Source organism: Hordeum vulgare, chromosome 1H, assembly GCF_904849725.1.
Source record: "Hordeum vulgare subsp. vulgare chromosome 1H, MorexV3_pseudomolecules_assembly, whole genome shotgun sequence".
NCBI classification, from domain to species: domain Eukaryota; kingdom Viridiplantae; phylum Streptophyta; class Magnoliopsida; order Poales; family Poaceae; genus Hordeum; species Hordeum vulgare.
The window spans coordinates 345,697,482-345,722,032 of NC_058518.1; the positions used below are offsets into that span (position 1 = coordinate 345,697,482).

A 24,551-nucleotide genomic window follows, 5' to 3' on the forward strand; every position below is an offset into this window, starting at 1 on the left:
GTCTCTAGTCTCTAGTGATCCAAACACCCTCTTGGTCTCCTCAATGCGTACGTTCGGTTTCTCAGCTACTCAATGCATACTCGATTTGGAAAACCCAACTTTTACGTCCCAACAATTGTTATACTCCCTCCATTCGAAAATACTTGTCCTAAAGTTGAATGTATCTAGACTTATTTTAGTTATAGATACATCCATTATATCCATTTCTGATACAAGTATTTCCCGATGAGGGAGTACTTTTTTTAGGAAACAATCGACTTACTTATACATGACTTAGTCGTGGATTATTAAATCTAAGCCGTTCAAAAATCATAACTTCAAAATGGTAAATCTTCGCCGTTCGTTTTCTATCGTTTTAAGTATATAAAATAAAAGATTTTCTAAAGATATAAAGAATATTTTACATATTACTGTGTGTTTTAAAGAATACAATCAATCTACGAGTAACTTAATAGAAGAGAAAATTATTGGGCATATACCTTTTTTTTATTTTTGCGTATTTGAATAATATAAGGAGGATGCCCAATATTTATATGGATTCCTGCAGCCACGCAACATATAATTTTCATATTTACAAATAGATGCGTATTTCATAATTACATACAATATTTTTAGTAGTAACTAGTATAAATGCCCGTGCGTTGCGCCGGGCTAGAAAATGCAGAACCTACATCTATTTTTGGACGGAAGGAGTTTCTTTTAAAATCTTAAAATATAATGTAATGCTTACGTAAAAATTGGATTACTTTTTTAATAATAAATTTATTTTTTATTGAGTGGTAATAATGTTCTTTTTTTGGTAATAGCATTTTTGTGTACAACGGTGCTGCTCTCGATGGCCACGAAGGTGTCGAGGCCTCGAGGGGTGATCGAATAGGGTTGTATGCCGAACGATGTCTCACTTCCCCTGGCTGATGATTTTGCATGTCTCTCTGTTGGAGTGCATTGACAGATACTGGTCATACGCTTAGTTGCATGCACCCTCAACTACGGATCCATGGCCATACTGGGCTACCTCATGTATGGTGACGACGTTGAGTCTCAGGTGACCCTGAACCTTCCGGAGGGCAAGCTCAGCTCCAAGCTAGCAATCTACACCGCGCTGATCAACCCATTCTCAAAGTACGTTGTGATGGTGACCCCGTGGCGACATCGATCGAAGAGAAACTGCTTGCCGGCAACAAGAGGTCCCTCAACATGCTGATCAGGACGTTCATCGTCATCAGCACGGTCATCGTGGCCCTCACCGTCCCCTTCTTCGGCCACCTCATGGCGCTCATCGGCTCGCTCCTTAGCGTCATGGCGTCGATGATGCTCCCGTGCATCTGCTACCTCAAAATCTTTGGCACGACGAGGTGTAGGAGGGCTGAGGTCGCGCTGATCGTCTTGATCGTCGTTCTCGGCTCCTTGGTTGCTGCAAGTGGGACTTACTCTTCTCTGTAGAAGATCATTCACGAGTTCTGAAGCTGAGTGTTCCACGAGTTCAGACCATGGTAACACCCATGCCCGTCTGGTTGGTGTTCTATAGCAATGCAAAATTTCCGAAAGCGCATCTAAAGTGAACAGCAGCTACGTCTACTTAGTGTTGTCCATTCATGATTGGTTGTAGGTGAGGCAGGGATGGTGCAGAACAGATAGTTTTACGCTCAAATGTATGTATGTTTCAGATGAGTATTTCTGTTTCTAGTAAAGTGGGTAACTACCTACATGCTTATTGTAGGACAACACTTGGTCGGCATTCCGCTGTGAAAAATCAAATGCACTGGATCTGCGGCTCCCATTTACTGATGCTTCACTAGTAGAAAAAGGGTCTTTTGTCCCGGTTCGTAAGGGCCTTCTGTCCCGGTTTTCAAAACCGGGACTAAAAGGTCGTTACTAATGCCCTCGGCCTTCAGTCCTGGTTCTTACACCAACCGGAACAGATGGGCCTCCATGTGGCCGCTGCGGCCAGGCCAGGCAGGGGGGCCTTTAGTCCCGGTTGGTGACACCAACCGGGACCAAAAGGCATCCATGCGTCAGCACCTGGCTGAAGCTGGGTTTTTTTAAAAGGGGCTGGTTTAGGGGTTAATTTAGGTTGTTATATACAGCAACTAAGGAGCATCCATGAGCAAGCACAAAAGGAAATAATTTTATCTTTCATCCATGAGCATCCATGAGCATGCACAAAATTTCATCAGGCACACCACCATCATACTTAAAAATGCAGTAGCAGTTCAACACTATCGTACTTAAAAGGTTTACACTATAAAGATTAAAGCTCCATCAGGTTCTTAAGATCTTCACTCCTGCTTCTTCACCTTCTCCTTTATCATTCTGATGCGCTTAGAGCGGCGAATCCCCAGGCCAGGCTATGGGATGTACTCCTCTACCACAATTGGCATGGCCCTGTCGCCCAACTGTGGGATCACCATCGCGAGGCCATCGTCGCTGCTACTTTAGATGTAGCCAGAGTCGCTGCTACTTTTGTTGTAGCCACGGTGGTGTCGGTGACGAGATCGACGCGGGCGATCAACGGCGGTGAAAACGGGGACGGGGCGTGACGGACCGCTGAATCTAGACAAATCTCGGGAAAATGGAGCTCCGAGGTCGAGCTTCGAGAGGAGAAATCTTAACTAGTGTGGCTTGGGCATTTCATCGAACACCTCATGTGCATAGGAGGTGAGCTAGAGCACCCAAATGCCCTCCCCTCGTCGGCGAGAAAAAACAGAGTGCTCTGCCGCGGCGATGGGTATATATAGGCAAATTATTTGTCCCGGTTCGTGGCATAAACCGGGACTAACGCCCCCCCCCCTTCTATACCGGTTCAAGGCACGAACCGGTACCAATGGATGTTGGTCAGGAGCGCGGCCCATTGGTCCCGGTTCATGCCTAGAACCGGGACAAATGGGTCCTGACGAACCGGGACCAATGCCCACGAGGCCGCGGCCGGCCCCCTGGGCTCATGAACCGGGACTAATGCCCCCATGGGTCCCGGTTCGTGAAGAACCGGGACTAATGGGCTGGCCAGGCCCGAACCAAAGCCCTGTTTTCTACTAGTGCTTTCACGTGGCAGCCACGAGCATGGTCGCAGGATATTCTGACACACTCCATTGCAAGTGTGTTTATCTGGCTGCAAGCACTCGTTGATATCTGCAAATCGCACGAAGCACCATCAGAATTCCGCGGTAACCATTCCACGGAGTAGCATCCACCTTGGAGGTAAGGATTTCCTTGGTAACCGGAAGAGCATTTGCACCTGTATCCCACATGCTTGCTTGTTCTGTCATCGGTGACCTCTAGGCAGCGGCTATGAGCGCTCAAGCACCTGTTCTCCTTGCTCAGCATCGCCTCCCTGCACGTCGGGTCATCAATAGCCCACTTCACCATGCCAGATTCTACCTCGACGCCGATGACCCCCGTCGGTGAGGATCTCCTCCACCGCCAGATGCTCCGCCTATCCCTCCTCCCGAGTGTCGCCCCGCCGTTCAGGCTCTTGCGCCGCTGCCGCCCCTCCGCACGCCGCGCCCCCGGCGACCACCTCGTCGCGCCGCCCGTTCCCCCGGCTAGAAACGATGAGCCGAAGCCCACCCCGCCGAGCCGTCGCGCGCCGTCGCCCGTCGCCAGCTGCGTCGCGCGCCGTTGCCGATTGGATTTGGCGAGCACGTCGTCTACTGCCGCCATGCCTCCTCGCCTCGAAAAACGCAGGGTCTTATTCATAAAAGCGAAACGTTTTCCTCACTTAAAAAGGACTGTGGGTTTATTAACAAAAAATGAAGGGGCCTTTTTGCAAAAATGCCACGACGGACGACCAGAAGCCGTATTTGCTTTATTATTAGGGAGAGATTCATGAATAGTGTGATCAAAACTATCGTGCAAAAATCGTACTCTGAAAATTAGTCCGCACCCAGAACTGTCGTATGGAAAACGTACTCGGAAATATTAGACACGATTGTACGTCTAATGAAAATTATATAGATATTCTAAAAATGTTGATCGCGATTGGTATAAACTGACGCAGTGACTAGCTAATCTGTGGTTCGACTTTTTATTTTTATTTTTTTGAGCCGGTGTGCTCGTCGCCGTGGCACCACCTATTTCTGCTCCGGGCGAAGTGGCTGTGCACGAGTCCATCACGTCACGTCACGCACGCGGGGCGCGCGGCCAGGCTCTGCTGGGAGATTCGTCCCCTGTCGGGACCCCGATCCTAAGTCATAGGAATCCAGCCTGTAACACATCGCATCTCTTTGCGGTCTCACGCACGGTTAACTCCACGGCTGCAGCCTTACCTTAGCCGGGACCGTTTGCGTCTTCGGACTCACGTATGCAATAGTGTCGCTAGCATTCCAATGTCAAAGAACCCGGATCGACAAGTCTAGTCACAAACCATAGTGGCAGTACCACACAAGGACAGGCATACATGACCCAACAAAGCAGGTGTCGGTCACCAGCCAGTGTAGACGAGTCGTAGCAAGCTACAGGGACTCTATTACATCGCGTGACATTTCCCCAGAGGGGACAGACACAACAGCTAAGAAGGACACATGCCGGTCAACCAATGTGTCCGGAGCAGTAGCAAACTACCAAGGCTCGTTGGATCACAAAGGGGCATTTCCTTGTAAGGAGTGCTACTAAAGTTCACGACTAGGTAATCGAACCCCATACATATCAAGTACGACACACGTACGCATGGCATACCGATATGTATAGATACATCGATGGCATCACAACATAACCATAAACATACAAGTTTTATTTAAGAGGCTCGGAAGAGCCACACACATAATATTACACATTAAGGGTCTCACGACCCATAATAGCAGTCATTCAGTTACAAGCCAGCGGAAGAGTTTAAAACTGTCTGAGTACAGACACGTGCAACTGAAGGGGCACATGGCCTGACTATACTACAGACCCAACGTAGGGCCAGATCGTAGCTGGGACACCAGCTACTCGTCGTCGTCGATGTCTACGAAGAACCCTCCATTAGGGTCATTAGCAACCTCTGCAACATTTATTAAGAAAACATGAGTACGAAGGTACTCAGCAAGACTTTAGGATAACTATCTACTCATGCAAGGTATCAATAAGGTATTGTGGGGTTTCATGCGAAAAGCCAACATTTGACTCGTGGCTAGACAACTTGCATTTTTAAATAATTTTGACAACTTGATTTCTCGCACACGAGTCCACTAACACCACAAAAATACACCATCGTGGAATCATTCCGTCTCCATACGGAAATGCCGTCCACGATACTCACGCTTATCTTGACAACTTTATGAGTAGCCATTTAAGTTATCTATGAACAACATATGTCTCCAAGTAGTCCATATCCGCGAACGTGGCTATTCGAATAGATCATAACCCTGCAGGGGTGTACTTCGTCACACACGCTCTCGCCACTTATCGCCATGTGCATGTCATGCACCTTGGCAACCTTCAAGCGGAAGCCCAGCGAGGGAGTCGGCCACGACCGTTAACCACACTAGTACCTAGTCCAGGTTTATCACCTATCTGAGAGTAACCCGTACGGAAGTCCGGCCGAGGTTTCCGCCACGGCCTCAAACGATGTGCGCAGGGGTCCCAAGCCCACCATCCGGGTGCCACTTGGTACACCGTGCCACTGCCTACCGCATCACGGCCCACCTCTCAGGTCAGCACCATGCACGGCCTCCAGCATGACTATAAACACCAGAAACTACTTGCAACTCCTGGACCGAGTACTAAGCGATTAATAAGTCGAGAGGGTCAATTAAGTATCCCAACGTGTGGTAGTATCTAGTCTTGGATTACATACACGGAACTCAGTTCCTAAGGACGGTTCCAATGAAACAACCCTCCATGTACTCCTACACAGCCTTTCACCGGTACCTTTACCAAATCAGGTTCAACACACAACCTTTGCTTACCGAACACATTCTCACAATTATGTTCATCTCCCAAATGACAGACCATACACAACTCTAAGCATAGCATGCATAGCAGGATAAGGCACATCATGGCTCAAGCTACTACCAGGTATGCTAGGTTGCAAGGTTCGGCTATTTACTGTGACAAGGATAGGTCATGCAAAGGAAGTGGGTTCAGCTAACCTGGCAAAAGCAGTTGAAGCATTTGATCCTAATGCAATAAGTAAGTGCAGGAGCAAGAACATGGGATTTTTCGGGATGATCAAAATGGTTGCTTGCCTTGTTGCTCAGAGGAGGGACAATATCCGTCAGACGGACATTCGGTGGAATCCGGGGGAGCGGAGCCTTCCGAAAAGAATGACAACAATCAATAACAATCATATGCAAACAAGATGATGCATGAGCATGGCATGAGAATGCAAGGTGACAAACTAATATAGTTAGCATATTTTAGGTTTGAAGTTGATTTGAATTAAATTCAAATATCACCTCAAATGAGGTATTCTCGGATACCGATTTAATTGATTCGACCTGATGCTCAGATCAACTTGATGTTAACATGCATGGGATGTCATGTTAAGTTGCTGGTTTGTTATTAGAACAATGTTTGATCATGTCAAACAAAAAGAAATTTAAATACTTTCAATATTCCATTTATAAAGTATTTATAAGAATTGACTTATTCATTAATCTACATGTTTGGGTTCTGTAACTTTTTCAAACATGTTTGAAAATGGCATATTCAGATTCCTTTAATTTTTCTGATACTTCTTCATATATAAATTATTTTCATTGGAGTTACAGATTAATTTCTATGAATTTTTGAAGTTTTAAACATTTCTGGAATTATTCTTATACTGGAAACTACTTGTACTGCATCAACATGACATCAGTGGGACCCACTGGTCAGTGTCGCTGGTCAGTTTTAGATTATAATTACACTTAATTAGCTGATTAATCCTACTGGACCCACATGTCAGTGTCTTATTAATTTATCTGATTTATTTTTATTATTACTAAACTATCCAGAGGTTGGCCCCACCCGTCAGTGGCTCAGGCCAGCTGAGATCCACCGGCGGCGAGGTCGTCGTCACCGGCGAGGAGCTTCCGACGAGCACCAGAACGTCGGGGGGGGGCTCAGAAATGGCGCACAGAGGGCCAAACGTTGCGCGGAGAGCACCAGAAGAACGACACTTCTCCCGCGGTTCCATTTCTGCACTTAGTCGGGGCTGATCTGGCCGGAGATGACGCCGACGACGAGCTTGGCGGAAGCCAAGGTTCGGGCGTCATCGAGGTCATCGATATAGAGGGAGTTGCGCATGGGACTTAGCTCCTACGGCATCTACGCGACGGCCTGAAGCTGCTGGTGCCCTCAGAAGGACGAGCTGATCACTCGAGGGTTACTGGCGACGAGCTGCAGTGGCGGATCTTGTCGGGCTCTGGTGGAACTAGGCCTAGAGGAGGGAATCGACGGGGAGATCTTAGGGGAAATGACCGCATGCTCACGGGGAGTGCAGTGGTGGCGCTAGTTTGCTCGGGGACGACCTGGAGAGGGAGAACGTCGGCGACGATCTTCGGTGACCCGAGGAAGAAGACAACTGCATCTGGGCGTCGGGCTCGTGGCTAGGGAGCTTCAGGGGGTTGCGGCGGAGCTAATGTGTGGCTCAGAAGGAAAGAGGGGAGGCTAGAATGACGGCGAGCTCGAGCTCTGCTCGGGCTCCAATGGCGGCAGAAGGAGGGAGGAGAGATCCGAGAGGAGGGGGGAACTGGCGCTGGAAATGGATAGCCATGGGCTCGGGGAGCTTATCCCCGTGCTTGCCAGCGCGAGGCGGCGGCCGGGCAGGCGCACAGGTGCGTGGCCGCGCCGGAGTACGCGGCGGCCACCTCCTGCTCCTATCGGCGAGGTGGGAGACGACCGGAGGAGATGGGCTGGGCCGGCTAGGCGACAGGTAAGGGTTTTCCATTTTTTTTTGTTTTGTTTCTGTTTTAAATACTGAAATTGATTTACTAATTATTTCAGCTTCCAAATAAATTGTAAAAGCTATGTTAAGCACCCTAGAATATTTGTTGGAATATTTCCAACCATTTCCAAAGTTTTCAACATTTTTCAAAATTTAAAGTTTCCCATTTCAAATTTAAAACTTGAAACTAGTAGCTTTTTGTATTTATTTAAAATGCTTAAAGTGTCAAGAAAATGGTTTTCTTCATTGCTCATTTACTTTCATGATTTATCAGAAAGTTTGAACTTTTCTTGAGGCCATTTTGGGTTCATTGATTTTAACTAGTTTTGAGATTTCCTTTATTTGAAGAAGTGGCTAGGGTTTGAGTTTTTCCTTCACCTCTTTCTTTGTTCTTGTTGAAAAATTCTTAGATGCAATGCAAAGAAGACATGAGCACAAGACTAACTTGCTTAAGGTGTCACGGATGTGACAACTCACCCCCACTCAAAGGAATCTCGCCGCGAGATTTAGAAGTCGTCGGGAATAACGCAGGATACTCAAGTCGGAGACGATCCTCTCTTTCCCAAGTTGCCTCCTTTTCAGAATGATTTGACCATTGAACTTTAAGAAACTTGAGGTTTCGACGTAGAGTGATACGCTCAGCTTGATCAAGAATACGCACGGGGTATTCTCGGTATGAAAGGTTATCTTGGAGATCAAGCGTTTCGTGGTCCACTTCACGGATAGGATCCGAAAAGCAACGCCTGAGTTGCGAGACGTGGAAAACATCATGAACCTTGGAAAGATGCGGAGGAAGTTCCAACTGGTAGGCAACTTCTCCTCGTTTGGCAAGAATGCAAAAAGGACCAATGTAACGAGGAGCCAACTTGCCCTTGATACCGAATCGATGGGTACCCTTCAAAGGTGTAACCCGAAGGTAAGCCTTCTCGTGAACTTCAAAGGTCACAGCCTTATGATGACGATCATATTGGCTCTTTTGACGAGACTGGGCTGTTTTCAACTTTTCACGAATGATGCGAACCAGCTCTTCTGCATCCTGGATCATATCCGGGCCAAAGAGTTGCCTCTCTCCGGTTTGTGACCAATTAAGAGGTGTTCGACATCTTCGTCCATAGAGAACTTCAAAAGGAGCTTTGCCCAAGCTTGATTGATAACTATTGTTATAAGCGAATTCAGCGAATGGAAGGCACTTCTCCCAATTCATACCGAACGATATAACACAAGCTCGGAGCATATCTTCTAGGATTTGATTCACTCTTTCTACTTGACCACTTGATTGAGGATGGAAAGCAGTGCTAAAAGATAAGTGAGTCCCCATGGCATTCTGAAAACTTTCCCAGAAGCGAGAAGTAAAGATACTTCCACGGTCCGAGTTAATCTCCAGGGGAACACCATGAAGAGACACTATTCGGGAGATATATAACTCTGCTAGCTGGCTAGCTGTTATACTCTCACGAACGGGAAGAAAATGAGCACTTTGGAAAGACGGTCAATGACCACAAAGATAGCATTATTCCCTTTCTTGGTCTTGGGAGATCCGGTAATGAAATCCATGCTAACTTTATCCCATTTCCATTCAGGAATAGCTAGAGGTTGAAGGGTGCCAGCAGGCCTTTGATGTTCTGCCTTAACTCGACGACAAACGTCGCAGTTAGCAACGAACTCAGCAATTTCTCTCTTCATCCTAGTCCACCAGAACCTCTGGCATAGGTCCTGATACATCTTAGTACTACCGGGATGAATGGTGAGAGGAGAATCATGAGCCTCCTTAAGGATGAATTGCCGCAGACGTTTGCTCTTGGGAACCACTAAACGGTTCTAAAAGAACACAACACCTTTCTCATTGATGGAGAAATCCCTAGCGTTGCCGCTAGCAATATTCTCCTTGATCCGGGATATACCCTTATCATAGGCATGCACGGCTATGATTTGATCCCTAAGAGTAGGCTTCGCCACCAGGGTAGAAAGGAATCCTTGAGGAACAATATGAAGATTCAACTTCCGAAAGTCCTCATAGAGATGTGGTTGACCTTGTTGTAGCATCAAATTGTTACAATAAGATTTACGACTTAGTGCATCGGCCATAACATTGGCCTTCCCCGGGGTGTAAGTTATCCCTAAGTCGTAATCCGAGATCAACTCAACCCACCGTCTTTGCCTGAGATTCAAATCCGGCTGGGTGAAGATATATTTCAGACTTTGGTGATCAATGAATATTTCGCAACGATTACCCAAAAGGTAATGTCGCCAGGTTTTTAGTGCATGGACCACAGCTGCAAGCTCAAGGTCATGTGTGGGATAATTATCCTCATGTAGACGCAACTGTCGAGATGGGTATGCGATCACAAGACGATCTTGCATGAGAATGCAACCTAATCCTTGTCGCGAGGCGTCGCAATAGATAACAAAGTCCTTAGAAAAATCTGGTGGTAGCAACACAGGTGCGGAAGTCAGGCGTCTTTTCAGTTCCTGAAAACTACGCTCACACTGTGGTGTCCACTCGAACCTTTTATCCTTCTTGAGGAGTTCAGTTAGAGGCTTTGCAACCTTGGAGAAATTCTCGACAAAGCGGCGACAATAGCTCGCTAGACCAAGAAAACTCCTAACTTGCTTAACCGATTCAGGTTGAGTCCAATCAAGGACAACTTGAACTCTCTCGGGATTGACAGAAATACACTTACCAGAGATTACGTGACCTAGATAGGTCACTTCTGGTAACCAAAATTCACATTTTGAAAACTTGGCATAAAGGCGATGCTCTCGAAGTTTCATCAATACCAGCCTTAGATGCTCGGCATGTTCTTGTTCGTTCTTCGAGTAAATGAGAATATTGTCGAGGTATACCACGACGAATTTATCCAAATACTCCATGAAGATTGAATTCATCACACGAGAGAAGGTGGCTGGGGCATTGGTTAAACCGAAGGACATGACGGTGTACTCGTATTGGCCATAACGAGTAACAAAAGCCGTTTTTGGAATGTCCCCGTTCTTAATCTTGATTTGAATGTATCCCAACCTCAAATCCATTTTGGAGAAAACCGAGTATCCAGCGAGCTGATCGTACAGATCGTTGATCCTGGGGAGCGGATACTTGTTCTTTATGGTGACCAGATTAACTGGTCGGTAATCTACAACCATCCGATCCGTTCCGTCTTTCTTCTTGACGAAGAGGACGGGGCAAGCCCAAGGAGAAGAGCTAGGACGAATGAAACCTTTGTTCAAGGCCTCATCTAATAGCTTCTTAAGTTCGGCTAGCTCCAGGGGTGCCATCTTATATGGTCTTCTGGCTATTGGGACAGTTCCCGGAACAAGATCTATCACAAACTCAACATCTCTGTCAGGTGGAATTCCTGGCAGTTCCTCTGGAAAGACATCCGGAAAGTCACAGACTACCGGGATGTCTTCAAGTTCCGGAAGAGGGTTGGCATTTAAGGAATAGAGTTGGCATTTGGCAACTCGAGTAGAGACATTTACTATCTCACCCGAGGGATGGGTAAGCTGGACATTTCTAGAATGGGTATCAATCTTGGCATAGTGAGCTGACATCCAGTCCATGGCCAAGATGATATTAATATCCGAAGATTTCAATGCTATCAATGAGGCTAGAAAAACTAGCGTGTCTACTAGAATTTCATTGTCATAGGTTATCCTAGAGGTGTGCCATTTACTACCAGGAGTTTGGACAAACAATGGAATTGGCATATCACAAAAAGACATGTTATGCAACTGTGCATAACTTTCTGAAATGAAGGAATGAGAAGACCCAGTGTCAAAGAGAACAGACGCTGGGTGATGATTAACAAGAAGCGTACCCAGCATGACGTCGGGATCCTGTGCAGCTTCTTCTGCTGACACATAGTTCACACGGCCACGTGCAGGAGTTGGCTTCACATAGTAAGCCTTGCCCGACTTGGCTTGCCCGACGGACTTTCCGGGTTGCTTGGCACCCACATTCTGAGGACACTCACGGGAATAGTGCCCTGGTTCTCCACACTTGTAGCATATCACTTGGTTGGCACGTGGTGCAGCATTGCTAGCTGGACCACCATAAGCTTTTGCTGGAGGGTTGGCCTGATTCGTCTGAGGCGCCACGTAGGATGGCCTCGGAGTGTATCTTGGCGGCAGAGAACTGTTCGGAAGCCAGAGCGTGCGTTTGGGAAACGCGGAACTAGAAGAAGAGCCAAAGTCATGGGGGTGCTTCCTTGTGGCTTCAAAGTCAGTATGACCAGTCTCGGCACTGATCGCTTTGTTGACCAGGGCTTGAAAGCTTGCACACTCATGGAGACGCAGATCACGACGAAGCTCACGGCTCAGACCCTTACGGAATCTTGCTTGCTTCTTAGCGTCAGTAGACATTTCCTCTGTTGCATAGCGGGCGAGGTTACCGAACTCGCGGCTATAAGCATCCATAGACAACTTGCCCTGAGTGAAGGCACAGAACTCCTCTCTCTTTCTGTCCATCAGGCCCTCTGTAATATGGTGCAGACGAAAGGCTGCACTGAAGTCTGCCCATGTGGCTACTGGTTCAGCGGGACGCATAGCTTCAAAGTTCTCCCACCACAGATTGGCGGGTCCCTCCAGGAAATACGCCGCAAAGGTCACCTTATCAGCCTCAGACACATTCGCAGAGTGAATCTTGCGTGGGATGCTGCACAGCCAGTCATCAGCGTCGAGGGGATCGACGGAATGATGAAACTTTGGAGGATTCAGCTTCACAAAGTCATTGAGGGAAACTGCAGCATTCCTAGGCTGTCGAGCCGTATTCTGCTCAATACGCTCTAACAGTCGGTTGGTCTCTCTTTTGTTTCTCTCTGCCTCAAGCATCACTTCCGCCAGAGAAGGCGGGTGAGGCAGGTCTTCCTGCGACGCTTTACTACCCTCGCCTTGCTCATGACCAGGGGCACGGTTTAACCTGGTGAACACCATCCTGACAAACAAACTCACAGCTTAGACCAATATCATATCAATACTAGCTATGGATTAAGAATGTACTGAACACACAGAATGCGTAAATGAATATCCGAACAGCATGGTAACAAGCAACTGCTATATATACACCATGGTTCATACACACCCTTACATAGTTCAGTACAACCTTAACCGAAGAGCAAACTACTGAAATTATGAAACTACTCATCAGAGGCTTACAAGCTTCCTATACATTATTTATCTAGGCCTCCGGAATTCATTTCACATTACAGGCATACTTCACAAGTCATGCGGGACTATGAACGTACGGCTACTACCATACTATCCTTCCGCTCACAGCTCAGGCATCCGCATAGAATATCTCATAGAGATTACCTCCATGACCTGGAAGCTCAACCTGCGGATCAGGAAACACTCTAGCGTGAGATCCCTGGGATCCGTAAGGACACGGATGTGGCCTTGGTCCCCTGACTGGTGGTAAGAGGGGTCCCCGAAGAGGTGTGACTCCTCCTATAGATGGCCAGTCAACGTGGGCCGGAAGATGGGTCCTAACAGGATTCAACATCTCCATCTCTCCGTACCCTGTCTGGACTACCGGTGCCAGCTACGTCAAAGCCGTCCACAGATGGGCACGGGTAGCATAAAGCTCCATGCGGAGAGCACGAGCATCCCTGTCTCTGTTCTCTAGCATCTCAACGGTGGACTGCAGTAATGGATCCTCCATAGAAGAATCAAAATAGACTCCACTGAGGTATCCCTCTTCACCAGGCTGAGAGGCCGGAACATAGCAGAACTCTGAATTCTGCAGCAGTGCATGTCTCGCTCTCATAATGGTCAGCATTGAATAGGCAGCATCTTGTACTGCCATGTCAACAGTGACCCCCAACCCATAGGACCAATGGATTGGCTCCTCAACTCCAGGGTAGTCTGTAAATACCCTAACAGTGCATATCTCGCTCTCATAATGGTCAGCATAACAGCTGTAAATGCTCAAAAACAAATTTTGAGACAACCCACAAATGGAATAGCGTAACCACTCAACTATCAAGTTCAACTCTCTGGTCATCAAGCTTACTTCCTTTTTCCTAGGAATGAAAGAAACCCAATATCTCTTGACCCGTAGTCCTATAATCTACCGATCAGAAACACGAGCCTAGAAGAAGATGAGTAACCTAGGCCTTAATTCCCGCAGAAAAGACGAGGATGACCAGAATAGAATAAATTGAGAAGAGAACAAGAGTCTTACGTTCCCTTCCACAATCAATTCCCTTATATATAACTAAAGCAATTCTAGACTCAACTTCGACCAGTTTGGCTTAGTAATCCTACAGTCAGTCAGGCTCTGATACCAACGCTGTCGGGACCCCGATCCTAAGTCATAGGGATCCAGCCTGTAACACATCGCATCTCTTTGCGGTCTCACGCACGGTTAACTCCACGGCTGCAGCCTTACCTTAGCCGGGACCGTTTGCGTCTTTTGACTCACGTATGCAATAGTGTCGCTAGCATTCCAATGTCAAAGAACCCGGATCGACAAGTCTAGTCACAAACCATAGTGGCAGTACCACACAAGGACATGCATACATGACCCAACAAAGCAGGTGTCGGTCACCAGCGAGTGTAGACGAGTCGTAGCAAGCTACAGGGACTCTATTACATCGCGTGACATTTCCCCCGAGGGGACAGACACATCAGCTAAGAAGGACACATGCTGGTCAACCAATGTGTCCGGAGCAGTAGCAAACTACCAAGGCTCGTTGGATCACAAAGGGGCATTTCCTTGTAAGGAGTGCTACTAAAGTTCACGAATAGGTAAGCGAACCCCATACATATCAAGAACGACACACGTACGCATGGCATACCGATATGTATAGATACATCGATGGCATCACAACATAACCACAAACATAAAAGTTTTATTTTAAGAGGCTCGGAAGAGCCACACACATAATATTACACATTAAGGGTCTCACGACCCATAATAGCAGTCATTCAGTTACAAGCCAGCGGAAGAGTTTAAAACTGTGTGAGTACAGACAGGTGCAACTAAAGGGGCACATGGCCTGACTATACTACAGACCCAACGTAGGGCCAGATCGTAGTTGGGACACCAGCTACTCGTCGTCGTCGATGTCTACGAAGAACCCTCCATTAGGGTCATTAGCAACCTCTGCAACATTTATTAAGCAAACATGAGTACGAAGGTACTCAGCAAGACTTTAGGATAACTATCTACTCATGCAAGGTATCAATAAGGTATTGTGGGGTTTCATGCGGAAAGCCAGCATTTGACTCGTGGCTAGACAACTTGCATTTTTAAATAATTTTGACAACTTGATTTCTCGCACACGAGTCCACTAACACCACAACAATACACCATCGTGGAATCATTCCGTCTCCATACGGAAATGCCGTCCACGACACTCACGCTTATCTTGACAATTTTATGAGTAGCCATTTAAGTTATCTATGAACAACATATGTCTCCAAGTAGTCCATATCCGCGGACGCGGCTATTCGAATAGATCATAACCCTGCAGGGTGTACTTCGTCACACACGCTCTTGCCACTTATCGCCATGTGCACGTCATGCACCTCGGCAACCTTCAAGCGGAAGCCCAGCGAGGGAGTCGGCCACGACCGTTAACCACACTAGTACCTAGTCCAGGTTTATCGCCTATCTGAGAGTAACCCATACGGAAGTCCGGCCGAGGTTTCCGCCACGGCCTCAAACGATGTGCGCAGGGTTCCCAAGCCCACCATGCGGGTGCCACTTGGTACACCGTGCCACTTCCTACCGCATCATGGCCCACCTCTCAGGTCAGCACCATGCACGGCCTCCAGCATGACTATAAACACCAGAAACTACTTGCAACTCCTGGACCGAGTACTAAGCGATTAATAAGTCGGGAGGGTCAATTAAGTATGCCAACGTGTGGTAGTATCTAGTCTTGGATTACATACACGGAACTCAGTTCCTAAGGACGGTTCCAATGAAACAACCCGCCATGTACTCCTACACAACCTTTCACCGGTACCTTTACCAAATCAGGTTCAACACACAACCTTTGCTTACCGAACACATTCTCACAATTTTGTTCATCTCCCAGATGACAGACCATACACAACTCTAAGCATAGCATGCATAGCAGGATAAGGCACATCATGGCTCAAGCAACTACCAGGTATGCTAGGTTGCAAGGTTCGGCTATTTACTGTGACAAGGATAGGTCATGCAAAAGAAGTGGGTTCAACTAACGTGGCAAAAGCAGTTGAAGCATTTGATCCTAATGCAATAAGTAAGTGCAGGAGCAAGAACATGGGATTTATCGGGATGATCAAAATGGTTGCTTGCCTTGTTGCTCAGAGGAGGGACAATATCCGTCAGACGGACATTCGGTGGAATCCAGGGGAGCGGAGCCTTCCGAAAAGAATGACAACAATCAATAACAATCATATGCAAACAAGATGATGCATGAGCATGGCATGAGAATGCAAGGTGACAAACTAATATAGTTAGCATATTTTAGGTTTGAAGTTGATTTGAATTAAATTCAAATATCACCTCAAATGAGGTATTCTCGGATACCGATTTAATTGATTCGACCTGATGCTCAGATCAACTTGATGTTAACATGCATGGGATGTCATGTTAAGTTTCTGGTTTGTTATTAGAACAATGTTTGATCATGTCAAACAAAAAGAAATTTAAATACTTTCCATATTCCATTTATAAAGTATTTATAAGAATTGACTTATTCATTAATCTACATGTTTGGGTTCTCTAACTTTTTCAAACATATTTGAAAATGGCATATTCAGATTCCTTGAATTTTTCTGATACTTTTTCATATATAAATTATTTTCATTGGAGTTACAGATTAATTTCTATGAATTTTTGAAGTTTTAAACATTTCTGGAATTATTCTTATACTGGAAAATACTTTTACTGCATCAGCATGACATCAGCAGGTCCAACTGGCCGTTGAAAGTCAAACCTGACATGTGGGACCCACTGGTCAGTGTCTCTGGTCAGTTTTAGATTATAATTAAACTTAATTAGCTGATTAATCCTACAGGACCCACATGTTAGTGTCTTATTAATTTATCTGATTTATTTTTATCATTACTAAACTATCCAGAGGTTGGCCCCACCCGTCAGTGGCTCAGGCCAGCTGAGATCCACCGGCGGCGAGGTCGTCCTCGCCGGCGGGGAGCTTCCGGCGAGCACCAGTACGTCGGGGGGGGGGGGCTCGGAAATGGCGCACAGAGGGCCAAACGCTGCGTGGAGAGCACCAGAAGAACGACACTTCTCCCGCGGTTCCATTTCTGCACTTAGCCGGGGATGATCTGGCCGGAGATGACGCCGACGACGAGCTTGGCGACGGCCAAGGTTCGGGCATCATCGAGGTCATCGATACAGAGGGAGTTGCGCACGGGACTTAGCTCCTGCGGCATCTACGCGACGGCCTGAAGCTGCTGGTGCCCTCAGAAGGACGAGCTGATCACCGGAGGGTTACCAACGACGAGCTGCAGCGGCGGATCTTGTCGGGCTCCGGTGGAACTAGGCCTAGAGGAGGGAATCGACGGGGAGATCTTAGGGGAAATGACCGCATGCTCACGGGGAGTGCAGTGGTGGCGCTAGTTTGCTCGGGGACGGCCTGGAGAGGGAGAACGCCGGCGACGATCTTCGGTGACCCAAGGAAGAAGACGACTGCTTCTCGTCGTTTCACTGTATCTGGGCGTCGGGCTCGTGGCTAGGGAGCTTCAGGGGGTTGCGGCGGAGCTAATGCGTGGCTCAGAAGGAAAGAGGGGAGGCTAGAACGACAGCGAGCTCGAGCTCTGCTCGGGCTCCAATGGCGGCAGAAGGAGGGAGGAGAGATCCGAGAGGAGGGGGGGAACTGGCGCTGGGAATGGATAGCCATGGGCTCGGGGAGCTTATCCTCGTGCTTGCCAGCGCGAGGCGGCGGCCAAGCAGGCGCACACGTGCGTGGCCGCGCCGGAGTACGCGGCGGCCACCTCCTGCTCCTACTGGCGAGGTGGGAGACGACCGGAGGAGATGGGCTGGGTCGGCTAGGCGACAGGTAAGGGTTTTCCATTTTTTTCTGTTTTGTTTCTGTTTTAAATACTGAAATTGATTTACTAATTATTTCAGCTTCCAAATAAATTGTAAAAGCTATGTTAAGCACCCTAGAATATTTGTTGGAATATTTCCAACCATTTCCAAAGTTTTCAACATTTTTCAAAATTTAAAGTTTCTGATTTCAAATTTAAAACTTGAAACCAGTAGCTTTTTGTATTTATTTAAAATGCTTAAAGTGTCAAGAAAATGGTTTTCTTCATTGCTCATTTACTTTCATGATTTATCAGAAAGTTTGAACTTTTCTTGAGGCCATTTTGGGTTCATTGATTTTAACTAGTTTTGAGATTTCCTTTATTTGAAGAAGTGGCTAGGGTTTGAGTTTTTCCTTCACCTCTTTCTTTGTTCTTGTTCAAAAATTCTTAGATGCAATGCAAAGAAGACATGAGCACGAGACTAACTTGCTTAAGGTGTCAGGGATGTGACAACTCACCCCCACTCAAAGGAATCTCGTCCCGAGATTTAGAAGTTGTCGGGAATAACGCAGGATACTCAAGTCGGAGACGATCCTCTCTTTCCCAAGTTGCCTCCTTTTGAGAATGATTTGACCATTGAACTTTAAGAAACTTGAGGTTTCGACGTCCAGTGATACGCTCAGCTTGATCAAGAATACGCACGGGGTATTCTCGGCATGAAAGGTTATCTTGGAGATCAAGCGTTTCGTGGTCCACTTCACGGATAGGATCTGAAAAGCAACGCCTGAGTTGCGAGACGTGGAAAACATCATGAACCTTGGAAAGATGCGGAGGAAGTTCCAACTGGTAGGCAACATCTCCTCGTTTGACAAGAATGCGAAAAGGACCAATGTAACGAGGAGCCAACTTTCCCTTGATACCGAATCGATGGGTACCCTTCAAAGGTGTAACCCGAAGGTAAGCCTTCTCGTGAACTTCAAAGGTCACAGCCTTATGATGACGATCATATTGGCTCTTTTGACGAGACTGGGCTGTTTTCAACTTTTCACGAATGATGCGAACCTGCTCTTCTGCATCCTGGATCATGTCCGGGCCAAAGAGTTGCCTCTCTCCGGTTTGTGACCAATTAAGAGGTGTTCGACATCTTCGTCCATAGAGAACTTCAACAGGAGCTTTGCCGAAGCTTGATTGATAACTATTGTTATAAGCGAATTCAGCGAATGGAAGGCACTTCTCCCAATTCATACCGAACGATATAACACAAGCTCGGAGCATATCTTCTAGGATTTGATTCACTCTTTCTACTTGACCACTTGATTGAGGATGGAAAGCAGTGCTAAAAGATAAGTGAGTCCCCATGGCATTCTGAAAACTTTCCCAGAAGCGAGAAGTAAAGATACTTCCACGGTCCGAGTTAATCTCCAGGGGAACACCATGAAGAGACACTATTCGGGAGATATATAACTCTACTAGCTGGCTAGCTGTTATACTCTCACGAACGGGAAGAAAATGAGCCACTTTGGAAAGACGGTCAATGACCACAAAGATAGCATTATTCCCTTTATTGGTCTTGGGAAATCCGGTAATGAAATCCATGCTAACTTTATCCCATTTCCATTCAGGAATAACTAGAGGTTGAAGGGTGTCAGCAGGCCTTTGATGTTCTGCCTTAACTCGACGACAAACGTCGCAGTTAGCAACGAACTCAGCAATTTCTCTCTTCATCCTAGTCCACCAGAACCTCTGGCGTAGGTCCTGATACATCTTAGTACTACCGGGATGAATGGTGAGAGGAGAATCATGAGCCTCCTTAAGGATCAATTGCCGCAGACGTTTGCTCTTGGGAACCACTAAACGGTTCTGAAAGAACACAACACCTTTCTCATTGATGGAGAAATCCCTAGCGTTGCCGCTAGCAATATTCTCCTTGATCCGGGATATACCCTTATCATAGGCCTGCACGGCCATGATTTGATCCCTAAGAGTAGGCTTCGCCACCAGGGTAGAAAGGAATCGTTGAGGAACAATATGAAGATTCAACTTCCGAAAGTCCTCATAGAGATGTGGTTGACCTTGTTGTAGCATCAAATTGTTACAATAAGATTTACGACTTAGTGCATCGGCCATAACATTGGCCTTCCCCGGGGTGTAAGTTATCCCTAAGTCGTAATCCGAGATCAACTCAACCCACCGTCTTTGCCTGAGATTCAAATCCGGCTGGGTGAAGATATATTTCAGACTTTGGTGATCAGTGAATATTTCGCAACGATTACCCAAAAGGTAATGTCGCCAGGTTTTTAGTGCATGGACCACAGCTGCAAGCTCAAGGTCATGTGTGGGATAATTATCCTCATGTGGACGCAACTGTCGAGATGCGTATGCGATCACATGACGATCTTGCATGAGAATGCAACCTAGTCCTTGTCGCGAGGCGCCGCAATAGATAACAAAGTCCTTAGAAAAATCTGGTGGTAGCAACACAGGTGCGGAAGTCAGGCATCTTTTCAGTTCCTGAAAACTATGCTCACACTGTGGTGTCCACTCGAACCTTTTATCCTTCTTGAGGAGTTCAGTTAGAGGCTTTGCAACCTTGGAGAAATTCTCGACAAAGCGGCGACAATAGCTCGCTAGACAAAGAAAACTCCTAAGTTGCTTAACCGATTCAGGTTGAGTCCAATCAAGGACAGCTTGAACTCTCTCAGGATTGACAGCAATACCCTTACCAGAGATTACGTGACCTAGATAGGTCACTTTTGGTAACCAAAATTCACATTTTGAAAACTTGGCATAAAGGCGATGCTCTCGAAGTTTCATCAATACCAGCCTTAGATGCTCGGCATGTTCTTGTTCGTTCTTCGAGTAAATGAGAATATCGTCGAGGTATACCACGACGAATTTATCCAAATTCTCCATGAAGATTGAATTCATCAGACGAGATAAGGTGGCTGGGGCATTGGTTAAACCGAAGGACATGACGGTGTACTCGTATTGGCCATAACGAGTAACAAAAGCCGTTTTTGGAATGTCCCCGTTCTTAATCTTGATTTGATGGTATCCCAACCTCAAATCCATTTTGGAGAAAACTGAGGATCCAGCAAGCTGATCGTACAGATCGTTGATCCTGGGGAGCGGATACTTGTTCTTTATGGTGACCAGATTAACTGGTCGGTAATCTACAACCATCCGATCCGTTCCGTCTTTCTTCTTGACGAAGAGGACGGGGCAAGCCCAAGGAGAAGAGCTAGGACGAATGAAACCTTTGTTCAAGGCCTCATCTAATTGCTTCTTAAGTTCGGCTAGCTCCAGGGGTGCCATCCCCCTCCACTCCCGTCAGCTCCCCCCGCCCCGGCCCGCCCCCACTCTGCCGTCTACGTAAGCACCACCCAGCACCCTCCCCTCAAGATCCAAGCCACGCTTGCCCGCTCGCCCCGCGCAATGCCCCGCTCCTGACCATGCCCTCGCTCTCGATCCCGCCTCTGCTCCTGCGCTCCTCGTCGTCTCCGTCTCCACCCGCAAATTGGAGGAGGCGCGCGGCCGCGTGCGGGTGCACGCTCCGGTGGCGGCACTGACCGGCGACGGCGGGTGCGCGGGGACCGGATGGAGCAGCAGCACCTCCACGCGCGACGGGCGCGGCATGAGGTGGTGGTGCGCTGGAAGTGAAGATGAAGATGGGGATTGGAAGGCATGTGACGAGCAGTGGGTGCGTTCTAACTAATGTGGGAGGATTTTGTGAAAAATTGGAACTTTTTTAACTTACAAAAGGACCACGGGTTGATTTTCAAAAAAGAGAGGGGGCTTTTTGCAAAACGGCCGACGACGTACGACAGAAGCACTCCGCGCTTTATTATTAGGGAAGATTTAGCGCATGCAGCCTCGTTAGGCCCAATCGGCTAGCCCAGTAAAACACGAAACGAAAAAAGAAGATAGGCTTCGCTTGGCCCAAGTAGCCAGCCCAGCATATCGAGTATAACAGAAATAACGCTCGCTGTGTAACTCAAGCCAGTTTGTGGCGTGGTAGCTCGGCCGTGCGTACTAGTGGCGCGGGTTGAATCCCGCTGGCCACCGATTTTTGTTTGTTTCATTTAAATGTTCAATTCAATGAAAACTTGTAAAAGAGTCTGATTCAAAGTTGAAAAATTATGAACAAAAAATATTCACGAGATCTTTTTTCTATGGAAATAAAGGGCATTTATGTGATTAATATAATGCAAGGGGGTTTTAAAAAAACTGCCACATCAGCAGTGACAGACGGGTCCCGTCGGTCAATACACCGCTAATACATATTTATATGCGGTTTAGCTTGATTTGCAATGTCTCGTACAAAGTTGATACTGACATGAAAAAATTAGAAATCTTGGTATCAATCTACACGTTTTGCCCCAGTTATGGTACTTCTATGTAATTAACTCTATAGGTTCAGTCTAAGGAAAAACATATGTCCTAATGTTATTATTGTTAGTCTCCAACTTGCATATTCTACTCGTATTGAAACTTCTTGCATAACTGTGGTGTTTACTGATGCTAATATGTAGCTTCCATCTTTTTCGCCTTTCCTTTTTTCGAGGTCAGTTTGGAGGATGAAGTGATTTGCATCTCAAGGAGTGTACGTACACTCGCCCATGAAGCTATCTTATTTTCACCCTTTAAAGTGGAATTTTACTCACATTAAAACTTCTTGCAAGAACTATGGTTTGAGATATTTCTGGAAATGCATTAACTGATGCAACTTCCTAATTGTTGGAAGATCAAGAAGTAAACATCCAAGGAGATCTTAGCAAGCTCTTGAATATTAAAAGAAAAACATACCTATTCATATTCAGATGTTGAACTGAACGTTACAATTTGCATAGTGGTGGATTTGGTATGTAGTTTATCTACTCATCTCAGTGTGAACTATTTATGCCCTAAAACTCAACCATACCATGTGTAATGGATGATTGTGTTAGCATGCACAACAATATTCTTGATGATTAGTATGTATGCATAGCAAAATTGAGTGTAATGACGTTCACCATCGGTTAAAGACTCGTTGTTTTTTTACATTGGGAAAGTGAGTTAGTATTCTCAAGGATTTTGTGCTATTGTACTACTCCTTAATACTATAAAAATAGTATGAAAATAATGATACGAGTGTAAGGAGTATAATGCACGAAATGATGCAAGCGGGACAGTACGCGTCTTCTTTGGTTATGAACAATAAGAAAAGGGCACGGGTATAAATAAAAACGCCTTAACCAATATTCTGTGTTGTGCCTTTTAGAGAGTATATTGTAATGCAATTCTCTATATTATCAGTTAGGCTACAAGAGAGGTGCAAATTTGTGTATAATTTTATGGCATGTATTCCAAATTATACGCCACATTCATCTTGTTCTAAGCTCCAAACAAACAATGATTGATGATTAAAGTAGAAGATACAAAGTCCTCTATCAAGCCAACATGATTTGTGCAATATAATGTTTAATTTTGAGTTAAGGTACACTTTTCTACCACTAGCCAGATTTAACTTAGAGTTTGTCATTCTATAAATTACGAAAGTGAATTTGGTACTCAAATATTTCTTTCCTGGTTGTCAAGACCATTACTAACATGTATATATGTCGGTCCACAAAAATTTAACTTCCGTGTTTCATGCTTTTATATATTTATTAACATAATTCTTACCATTTTCATTGTGAAAATGACGGGTGCGGCAACACACGCCATCATGATCTAGTAAGTGCATATAACTTGCATGGTAGGATCTAAAACACAAATATAATGCTGAAAACATAAATGGTTTAGATTTAAAATCATGGCACTCGGGCCCTAGTAGCATTAAGAATAGCAAAGTCATAGAAACAACAATCTTAGAACATAGTGGATACTAGGGTTCAAGCCATAACAAAACTAACTCGATTACACGATGAATCTCATCCAACACATTATCGTCCAACAAGCCTATGAAGAGATTACTCACTCTCAGCGATGAGCATCATGAAATTGGTGATGGAGGATGGTTGGTGATGACGATGACGGCGAATCCCCCTCTCCGGAGCCCAGAACGGACTCCAGATCTGGCCTCCCGATGAAGAACATGAGGTGGCGGCGACTCCGTATTGTAAAACGCAATGAAATTTCCTATCCTATTTTTCTCGAGAAATATGAATTTATAGTATCCATATTAGGGTTAGGGGTGGCGCGCCTTGGTGCCTAGTGGTCGCCCCCTCCCTCTAGTTGGTCTTGGTTCTAGTATTTTTCTTTTATTCCAAAATAATTCTCCAAAAAGTTTCGTTCAATTTCGAGAACTTTTATTTCTGCACAAAAACAACACTATGGCCGTTCTGCTGAAAATGGCATCACTCCAGGTTAGTCTCATTCAAATCATGCAAATTAGAGTTCAAAACAAGAGCAAAAACATTAGAAAAATAGGTACAATGGATCTGTATCAACCACCATATTCTATTCACCTATTTGCCATGTTCATGGTTCACACTCATGTATTGAGCGAGGAATAAAAAGTTGAAGCGTGTTAAAAAGTACGATCCAATTGCGTGGCTTAACACCGTGGTGCTTTGCATTTGTATTTATGTGGTGAATACAGAGCCATGCCATGCTAATATGAGAAAATGAATAGGTGGTAAATATTATTAAAGGATCCTATATTTTGAAAATTAATGATTATGTTACTTATGTTCATGTGTATTACTATGTTGATGTTTGTTAATTCATCATT

General features: G+C 46.0%; 1 pseudogene; it reads left to right on the plus strand.

The window, feature by feature from the left end:
- Positions 1-997: 997 nt before the first annotated feature.
- LOC123399082 lies at positions 998-1,443 on the plus strand (annotated as a pseudogene).
- Positions 1,444-24,551: the final 23,108 nt, after the last annotated feature.